Genomic DNA, 11,059 nt, shown 5'->3' on the forward strand with positions numbered 1-11,059 from the left:
TAACCACTGTGAGAGGATGATAATATCAAGCTTAAAGCTAATTTCCCCCACTTAGTGATTGACAGTGTTTTTTTCAGGTTGTACATGTCATTATGATTTTCTAGTTCCTCATCCCGTATAACACAGGCACCGTATTAACTACATTTATCAGTCTGGTGTGCAAATATCTGAGATAACTTAAGATAAGCTAACTTGAGTTCTGCAGCAGTCTAGCTTTGACAACAATGAGCATTGCACAGGTTAATCTACCTTTGCCTACATTTATCAGTCTGGTGTGCAAATATCTGAGATAACTTAAGATAAGCTAACTTGAGTTCTGCAGCAGTCTAGCTTTGACAACAATGAGCATTGCACAGGTTAATCTGCCTTTGCAAGAAGAAACCTGCAGAGTGATCTGTACTGCCACAGAAGACTTTAGTACCCAGGGTAATTTGTGTTGTATTAAACTAGAATGTGAAGCTGGTAAAGAAGAGTTATTGGACATGGAAATCTATGTTTACATTAGCAAATAATTTGAACCAACAGGAGCAGATCAAGTCAGTTAGTGCCATGGTGCTGGCATTGACACTGTGTGCAGTTTTTATATTTTCTGTAGAACCATAAATTAGCTTACGGGAGGGTATCTCTGGAAGTCTTCTAGTCCAGTCCCTGCTCAAAGCAGGTCTATTTTTGCATCAGAACACACTTAAAAAAACTGTCGAAAGAATAGTCATCCATTCATACCGTAATAGAGGTGTGAAGGGTTAGGGCACCTTTGGTGTATACCTCCAGGGGAGCTTCTTGGTTACTTGCTTCTAAAAGAAAACTCATCCAGGCACACTGAGACTCCTCTGCAAACTAGCATGGTGCCTGATTAAGGGGGGTTGGCCATAAGTTTAATTTTAGAATGGCACTGCTGGTTCAAACCAAAACACTCCTTTGGAAAATCATTTAAGGTTACCTCAGTTAGAACAAAGGCAGACTAAACAACTCTGGGAATATCTGGCTAGTGAAATATTAATATGTGTCTTTGTATACATTTACACATTTGTTTGGGATACCAGTCAGACATCAGCACAGTAGAATAACAATGTATGTTCCTTTTCTTATTGAAATCCTCTTCCTTTCCTTCATTTTTGAAAGATTCTGTGCAAGTTGCTGAGAATCTTTCAGAGGAGAAGGGAAAGTTACCTGCTAAGAGCAAAAATCTTTGAGGTGTTTTGGGTGTCTGCATTCCAGCATCTACTTTCCTTCCCCCTGATCCTTACTGCTGAGTTTATAATGGTTTTAGATAGCTGCAGAGTAAGCCTTTGAGGTCAGTTGGTTCTTATAGACTCTTGCAGGGACTTGAAAAGAGGAGGGATCAAAGCTATGGAGGAGTGGGCACAAAGAGGTGCTGTTGGCCCAACTGTTACAGTGTGCATAAACCCAGGAGCCAAGCAAGATGTTTTAAGGAAACATGATCTTTCTGGTGTTGTATCTGGAGTTCTTCTTTGCTGTATTAAGAGTGTTCTAGCATTTAGTTTTTCAAAATTTATCTGAACATTGGTAATATTTTCTGATTCATGTAATTGTTTCAGATGTGTTAAAGTAAGGAAGGATAGTAGTCCCCTTTCTTTCTGTTGTATTAAATGTACAAACATGGTTTTTAGTGCCTTGTTACTCAGAAGGTAGTTATAATAATTTGGAAATAGCCCTGTCAGAAAAACTATGAAGAAATGTTGTGCAGTTTTTATATGTAATCACCTGCAGTGTGACTCATACACTGATCCTAATTTTGTTGTCAAGCCCTATTTTGTTATTGACTTGAACCATGGAAGCTACAGGAGGCGAGATGGCATCTTTGCCATTACAAGCTTTTCCTAAAGTTTACTTCAAAATATTTCATTCTGTCTTTCCTCAAAAACAGTTCTGAGGAACAGGGTTTTTTTCTGCTCTTTGGGAAACTTTGCCACAAAAGGAGAGTGGGTGAAGTGTAAGAAGTGCAATAATTTAAATGTAATTAAAATAAATGTGCATCACTTTGGTGTAATTACTGTGGAGTTACTTGGTTATGATAGTATCAACCAAAAGTTTATTTTAATTTTTGCCTCTGAGATACTTTTTGCCTTCCTCAACTGCACCCTGAACAGTATATTTTAATAGCAGAGTCAAACCACATGCATGTCCTGAAGTGTAAGATAGACCTGTCCAATGTGTAGGTGTAATTGCTAATAATCGCTAGCATACTCAGGTAGCCTGTATTCTCCTAAGTCCCTAACCCTAATGTTACCTGGTTTTTGGCTCTTGAATTCTTGCTCACCTAGTCAGCTGCAAACGTTCATGCTGATATTGCCTGTGTGCTAAAGACTTCAGATTGATTTGTTTTGCTGAAGTTACTTTATTTTTTCCTCCAAGCTGGATACTACAAAAGGTGTATACAGAATGATGGTATTGTTCATTAAGTGAGCCATGTATGTAGTAAGAGCTGGGCAAATCTCATTTTACTTTACATTATGTTCACCTGATTTGTTGACAGCTATGTCCCTCAGACTTCTGTTGATGTTGTTACTGTGTTTTGATACAATTTCTATATACATTTTTTTTCTCCTCCTACTAGATTTAACTAATTCTGCTTGTGTGTTCATTTTGTCCTGGCAAGCATTTTTTTGGCTCTGCATATCTTTTTGACTTCTCTCCTAATATTCATTCATCTTTTTCCTTGGATTGTTAAGCAAGAATTGAATGTATTTCATTTTTAAATTGAAGGGATTATTATTTAGCTGAGAATGAAACTGAATGCAGTCATCAATACTTGCTTGTCAAAAGAGTATTTCTTTATTTTTGAAAATACAGACTATTTTAGATTTATTATAAATTTTGTTAAAAATAAGCATTGATACCTTTTTACCTACTGGGCCTCCATGTGTTGTATTAGTGTCAGAATATGAATTAAATAGGATTTCCAGAAAGTGATAATATCTTTATTTCATCAATGGCATAGCTGGAGAAAAGGCATCATGCCAGGCATACTCTTTCTTCTTCAGATTCCTGTTTCATATCTTTCCTTGACTTGCTTAATTTATATAACCAGATTTATAGCCTAGTCTCAAGCAGATAGCCATGATTCAATGGCTCAAATAGCTGCTGTGGTTTAGGGAAGGCTGTTCAGAGAAACAATGATACAGGCAGTTAATAAAATCACAAATATGTGGCAGTCAGGTAATCAAACTCCTTTTCTTCCACCACATACAACTATTTCTTTGTTTTATTAAATACCTGTCCCTATCTACTTTATCTGAAAATACATGCTTGGTGATAGAGCCATTTCTCTCTGATTATTGAGTTGTGTTTGCCACTTTACTTGGTGTGCATATTTACAATCCATGGTGTTATGTTTCACCTATACTGTGCATTGCTATGCTTTGTGTGACCACGCCTTAACAAGCATAATTAACTTGATGTTTCAAAAAAGCAGAAACTCAACATTGGCTTAACTAGTGCCGTTTAGAGGCATTTTCAAGCCCATGTGTGACAACCTCAAATATTCTAATATAATTTCTAGCTATAACTACCATAGTGAACTTGTCAAAGATATATACAAAATCTTGGTCTTTAAAGTTTTGTGTTTTTATGGTGGCCACAGAAGGAGGAAACCCCCCCACACACACATTTTCCTCACTTCCTTACACACAGAACACAATGCATCATCTTTAGAGCCTTGCCACAAATATTCAGTAAGGAAGTTACACTTATTTCTTTTTTCACTTGAAGAAAGATTTGGGTATATATTAGTTCTTTACAGCATTGCTTAAAACACTATGCTCAAATTATTATTACTGCTACTACTGTATAGATGATAATATATTTCTTATGCTGGAAGTTTGTGATCAAGAACAGTATTTCCATCTCTTATTTATCTACAAATACTGTCTGTTTCAGGACAGCACTGTCCTTGTTTTTATGCCAGGGCATCTTCCAGCTTAATTTGTTTCAAATATCATTTTTTCTTGACACAGTGACAAAGATGTGTTGCAGAAAGGTTCTAAATCAAGACAGATTTGTGTCCCAGGTCCATTCCTGTGCTACTGCCTAAAGCTGTAAGGAGTGAATGTTCTCACCCTACAGCAGGGCAGCAGTCACTCATTATAGTTGGCTTCATGGTTAACCAGGTAGTACAGAGAACTCCCTTCCTTCAGTTTCTGGACTTACAGCTATGTCTCTTTGTAATTTTTTTTTTTGTGTGTGTGTATGTATGTACATCTCTACAGTGAATTACTTTTCTTTGGTTGTTTTTATTTGTCTTTATTTGTGTGTACCTGTCTGACAGCTCTTTTTAGAAGGAAAATACTTTATTTCAGTAGTATGCATAGTATTCAAGGTTGGTCTCTCCACTTTTAGCCCATACAAAACACCCAAGCAGGAGGGTAGACCTCTTTAAGGTCTTTTCTGAGCCTATCTGAGCTGGTGCAGTTTGAGGTCTTAAATTTGAACCTTTCTGTATCACCACTTCTAGGAAGACCTACTTGTTCCTGCTACAAGCTGCTATGGTAGGGCAGAATCCTTTTTAAAGGAGGAAGAAAGGCTGCAAGTCCAGCACCTTCTTCTTATATTATCAAGTGGAATAACTCTCAATGGATAATCTCCCTGCATGTGGAATCAGCAGCAGGAACTTCACATAAGCAGCAGACTTCCAATGCAGACAGCCTCTCTGGAGGACAAAAATTTGGAGATATCACTCTGTAGTTTAGGTCTTTCTCATCGGTTTGACCTGCTTTGTCATCAGAGCAGAACTCCAGGAAATTTCTGATCACTGTGTTCTGCCATTATCACGAGCAGGATAAGCTCCTCCCAGTCAACGGGAAACAATCATAGAATCCTCCCAGTCAATGGGAAACAATCATAGAATCACAGAATCACAGAATGGTTTGGGTTGGAAGGGACCTTAAAGATCATCGAGTTCCAACCCCCCTGACATGGGCAGGGACAACTTCCACTAGACCAGGTTGCCCCAAGCCTCATCCAGCCTGGCCTTGAACACCTCCAGGGATAGGGCATCCACAGCTTCTCTGGGCAACTTGTTCCTGTGCCTCACTACCCTCAGAGTGAAAAATTTATTCCTAGTATCTAATCTAAATCTACCCTCTTTCAGCTTAAAACCGTTACCCCTCATCCTATCACTACACTCCCTGATAGAAGTCCCTCCCCATCTTTCCTGTAAGCCCCCTTTAAGTACCGGACTCCCGGGAGCCTTCTCTTCTCCAGACGGAACAAGCCCAACTCTCTCAGCCTGTCTTCACATGGGAGGTGCTCCAGCCCTCTGATCATCTTTGTGGCCCTCCTCTGGACTCGCTCTAACACATCCATGTCTTTCCTCTGCTGAGGACTCCAGAGCTGGATGCAGTACTGGAGGTGGGATCCCACAGGAGTGGCGTAGGGGGGGAGAGGAGTGGAGTAGAGGGGGAGAACCACCTCCCTCAAGCTGTTAGTCACGTTTCTTTTGATGCAGCCCAGGGCACAGTTGGCTTTCTGGGCTGCAAGTGTGCATTGCTGGGTCATGTTGAGCTTCTCATCAACCACCACTCCAAGTCCTTCTCCTCAGGGCTGCTCTCAAGCCATTCTCCACCCAGCTTCTGTTTGTCCTTGGGGTTGCCTTGACCCATGTGCAGGACCTTGCACTTGGCCTTGTTGAATTTCATGAGGTTTGCACAACCCCGTCTCTCAAGCCTGTCAAGGTCCCTCAGGATGTGTTGACCGCACCACACAGCTTGGTGTTGTCAGCAAACTTGCTGAGGGTGCACTCAATCCCACTGTCCATGACTCCAACAAAGATGTTAAACAACACTGGTCCCAATACTGACCACTGAGGGACGCCACTCATCACTGGTCTCCACTTGGTCATTGAACCATTGACCACAACTCTTTGAGTGTGACCATCCAGCCAATTCCTTTTCTGCTGTGTGGTCCAACTGTCAAATCCATGTCTCTCCAATTTGGAGACAAGGATGTCATACAGGACAGTGTCAAAGGCTTCACACAAGTCCAGGCAAGCAATGTCAGTTGCTCTTTCCTTATCCACCAATGCTGTAGCCCCATCATAGAACGCCACTAAATTTGTCAGGCATGATTTGCCCTTAGTGAAGTCATGTTGGCTGTCACCAGTCACTTCCTTATATCTAGTACAGTGTCCCTTCCACAACTCTAGCATCAGTTACTTATTTAGGCATTAAGTCCCTACCACTTCCTTCTGCACCGTTATTGGACAATATAAACACTGTGAGAAGAAATAAAATCGTTGGTAGAGGCTATAACTGAAAGTGTAAAATACTTTCATTATTAAGAAAAGCATGTCATGCTATCTGCTTTTGTGATCCCTTTTATCCAGTTATAACGGTGGCAACGTATTTGTCAACCTTGGTAGTTATGATGGTGTGCTTATGGTCCTGGTGACTAGTTACTTTCTTTGCTGTCTACACTCTTCTGTAGAGCAGTAAAGCAGTTGTTCTCCAAGTGATCTGTTTAGAATATGATTGCCATTACAGCATCTGATTAAAAACTAACTAAATTAAACACAAGGACCTGACAGTCATCAATGGAACAGTGATAGGTGGAGGAAGAAAAGGAACCTAACTAGTGAGGAGTGGAGCACACTGAACTGGCTTCTCCTGAGACTATGAAAGGAAGATTAGATTGTTCCTGGTGTGAAACCCAACAGGGCAACTCAGCAGAAATCACTTTATGCAGACTAAGGGCATTATTACCTAAAGTGGTGCAGGACTTACAGGTGGGAGAGAATCTTGGACTTGTTTGGGGGGGGAAGAGAGGGGAAGGGGGGGAAGAAAGAGCCTTCTCATGGGTTATTCAGTGGAAGGGACATTGGAGGGGAAGAGAAGGATTGAGGAGGAACAAGTGGGAAAAACAGAGATAAAGGGGTCTGATAAAGTCCAGTGCTTGATCATCAGAGCCTATCCTGTATACTTATTAAATCTGTTTTCTGTGTGAGAGCACAACCTTTTCTGGACCTTTGTGACCCATTAGCCAACTTCAGGTAAGACTAGAAAGCAAGTAGAATAAGAGGTCTGTGTGTTGGCTACTAGAGGGAGAGAGACCGTGGGACTAAGGGACCAGTGCAACTGGCTGTCAGTTGCTGACAAAACCTGTATTTTCTGTGTGTTCATGTAAACTGCTAGCAAACCTTTCAGGGCCAGCACCTGGAAGGATGTGAAGTCTGAGCTGGTGAATGGTGAAGAGGCCTAAGGTCCAGGCCTGGGTATCAGATGGACTTCAAGTCCACACTGATCTTTGAGGGATCAGTGGTTGTTGAGTGAGGGTCTTTGACTAGTGGACTTCAGACCTGAACAACTGGAGGGCACAATCAGGTTTGGATTGTCTGTTCTGCTCATGTTACCCAAGTGCTCTGGGTTTATGTGGGTGCTGGTAGAGGTCTGCTCACTTGTATGGCTGGGTGTGTGCATGTGTGGATGCCTGTTGGGAACACATGCTCTGCCTTTCTCCTGCCTGGTCTGGGAGAAGTAGAACCACAGCAGGCTCCCAGCTATGAGCCTGGGATGAGTCCCCTGGTCTTAGAGACTACCAAATTTGGCTCTAGCAGAATGGGAAGAACTTTTCCTCTGGATCCAAGTTTCCCTGGATTTGGTTACCTGTACCAGTCCCAGGTCTCCTCACTTGCAGTCTCAATGTCAGCTAAGAACCACAGCCAGTACAGAAAATCTGTGGTGATTTTAGAGTCACTCTGAACCAACTCCCAGTCTCCTGGATAGTTTACAGTGCCTCGGAATTCTCATTTCTTCTGTAATCAACCTCCAGGCACCCCTTTCACCTAGTGTGTCAGAAATACGTTTCCAGTGTAAGAGCCTCCAAGTGAATTGCTAGAAAAGTTTCCATTCCCTGAGGTAAAAAGGTAATATCAGTTTTTGTCTGCAGTTGAGTACTCCTTTGCTGGTCACTTAACAGCTATCAAAAAACCCTAGGCATTCCAGACCGTGGTTCTCAAAGGATTTGAAACATATTGACAAAAACTTATATTTTGATGTGCAAAACTGTAACATAACTGATGAATATTTCAGCGTTGACAAAAATGTGTGTGAACAATTCAGGCAGATCTAATCCTTAGATTTTTCAGGATTTTTGATCCCCAGGATTTGCAAGAAACACTGATGCTCTAGTATAGAAGATAATAGTCTGGCATAAGTATTATTGTTTATAGTCTTTGTAAGAATTCGCGATAGCTGCCTGTTCAGTATTCACATTTCTGGCTGTTATTTCTGGTTGCTATTTATCCAGGCCTCTCTAAAAGTCTAATTCATTGTATAAGACCTGCTTTTTTAACAGAGATTGCCTGAAGATTGTTTTGCTGAAGATTCTTGTGCATCTCTGAGGTCTTAGTTGTTCTGAATCCCACTGCTCAGCGATCTTCCTATCACCTTTTTTGATTTCTATCAAAAGCCCTGCCCAGGTCTGCACCAACCCTTTGTTCCATGCCCCTTCTTCAATATGTTATTCGCAGAGGCACCAATTGGCTCAGCCCTGGCCTGGGGTGGGTCCAGCCTGAAGCTGGGGAAACTTCCAGCAGTTTCTCACAGGGGCTAGATCGGTGGTACTCCTTCCCCCACTCCCCCTCCCAGTTACTCAATGCTTGGAGCTGGGGATGGGGGTGAACGCTTAACAGTCACTTACAGGAGCCACCACTGTAACCCCTCCCCTCCCTTGCTGCCAGAGCAGACTGGGAGCTGGGGGAAACTTTTTGCAGCTACTTACAGGAGCCATTGCTGTGGCCACTCCCTGCTACCAGACAAAACCCCACACACAAAACCATAACACTTACACAGCATGAGAGAGAGTGAGAGACTTCTTCCTTCCAGGAATAGTCCAGGTGGTTTGCTATCATACTATTTTGTTCTGCATCCCTTGATTTAGCAGGCCCAGGATTCTATCTGTTTCCAGATTTTATTTGAATGCACTGATATCCAAAGTCAGAATCAACATTTCAGCATGTTTGATTAGGTAGTTTGGATACTGGTGGGGTATTGGAGTTGTAATTAAATTTATCTCCTAATTAGGGTTGTTCATAGCAGATAACAGTGTAGAGGAGGAGTAAATAGTCAAGTCTTGTGATACAATATTCTGTGTGCCTCAGTTTCCTTTCCTTTTGTATGGGAAATTTTAGACTGCTTGTCTGTGTTGAAAAGTTAATTGTTTCTCTGTTAGCTCAATTGAAGTCCAGTGATCAACTGCTTCAGCTTTACTTTCTTCTCTACAGTATTTTCCATTTCTTTATTCCATTTAATTACTAAATTATTTCTGAAGAGTCTAATTAGTGTTTTCCCCTCTAATTGGGGACCTCAATCCCTCAATTTTAAGAGAAAACCCTTTGAGCCTTTTCTTAATCTGTTCTATCCTCCATTTATCAATAAAATAGCTCATTTCTGATATAAGGACACTTCTTATAGCTGAGGCCAAATTGTAACCTATGGTTATACTGGAGGATGGTTTGTTTGTTTTTCCTCAAAACTAAAAGTTTTGAATTATTCACCTTACTTTTGATGACAAGGGATGATCCTATATGAGGATTTGTTTACATCTATTGCACAGTCATACAAGGGGTTGTATTTCAACATAGAGTTTCCAATTGGGTAATTCTGTATGATGTTGTCTAAGGTAGTTTAAAAAGGCAGTATTTGCTTTGATTAGAGCTCATTAAGCCGGCACTCAGCGATATCAGTGGTGTTTGTCAGAATCTTGCCAGTACATATTTGTAAGGCTTCCAGTAGAGCTCCATTCACACTTTGAGTGCTAAACACTGTCATTGAAGTTGAAGAAATAATGCCACTTTTGAGAGAGTTGTGCTTTAATTAGATGGAGATGGTGGGACTATGTCTTCTGACTTAGGATCAGCAGGGTGCTGATGAAAGCTGCCCACATAATAAACGTGTGTATAGAGTAACTTTTCTTCCAAATGCCTTGTCTGTTTGTGCAAACCTTTCCTACCTCTCTCTCTTTCCCCGGTGTCCTGTTTAAATTTTTAATCACTATACTGAGAGTGGAAAGACATACTTCAATCCTTTTGTGACTGTGATGTACCCAGGGGGGAGTGAGATTTAAAGTCTCCCATCTGGATCTCCTGTGACAGGTCTTCGGTGTTTGCAAAGTCCTTTTTCTCTTGGTCTATTACATATATTCACTGAGTGACTACACTCCTGCAATCATCCAAAACTGACTGTTGTTCCAGATGTAGGAATACAAGATTCAAGACAAAATCTCCATGTAGGTCTTAGTGCAGTTTTTCAAAGTTCTAAAGTGGATAATACTTAAGTGCAACGCTTATGCCTGTGATAAAACATCTAAACACAGTGGGAGCAAAAAGGAGCCAAGTTGAATTGCCTGTGGTTCTAGCATTTGACAGAGTCCTTCAAGACTGTGTTTCTCTGCAGTCCTTAGTTATTTCCAGAATCTAGAAACTGAGTCTTCATGGTTCTGGTACAGATTATCTGAGAATTTTGTCGCAGTGCCTATTAATAGTAAATAATTTTCTCCCACCTCCATTCTTCCTCAAAGTTTCCAATGTCTTTCCTTCCATCTTTGCTGGTTTCTCAAATGCAATATGTGTTACTGCATCTTTATATTTAAAACATTTATTTTATTCACGTTACTTCTGTTAGTCTTAGACAAGGCTTTGAAAGAGTCAGTCTTAGAAGACTGACCTGCCCTGTGCTGTCTTTTCCTAGACAAGGCTGAAGATTCATCTGATATTTTTACCATGGGAAATTTTTTGATTTGATGCCAGCCAGTATACACTTAACTTCCCATTTTTTCCTATACTTCTGACCTCTGGGATTTGGGCAAGCTTTTAACCCATGGATGTCATGGTTGTGTTTGTATACACAGTATTTTTCTGTACATGAAACAGAAGCTTTCAGAAAGATCTTATGTTTCTTTGTCTCAAATGATCTTGGTGGCATTTTCTGAGGAACGTCTGTTTCTGAAATTATGATGACATGTAAATTAATTCTGTTTGTTTTCAGCAAGCACTGTGCTTCCAGGCATAAAGTTGCACTTAGTAGAATGATTTTTCATTCACTCT

At 40.8% G+C, this 11,059-nt stretch overlaps 1 protein-coding gene across 1 annotated transcript in view; it reads left to right on the forward strand.

The window, feature by feature from the left end:
• LOC104470850 (alpha-mannosidase 2-like) overlaps positions 1-11,059 on the forward strand; it is a gene marked incomplete at its 5' end in the record, with an annotated part of 39,615 nt that overhangs the window by 19,808 nt on the left and 8,748 nt on the right. The window lies entirely within an intron of this gene.

This window comes from Pterocles gutturalis, unplaced genomic scaffold, assembly GCF_000699245.1.
Source record: "Pterocles gutturalis isolate BGI_N339 unplaced genomic scaffold, ASM69924v1 scaffold31535, whole genome shotgun sequence".
NCBI classification, from domain to species: domain Eukaryota; kingdom Metazoa; phylum Chordata; class Aves; order Pterocliformes; family Pteroclidae; genus Pterocles; species Pterocles gutturalis.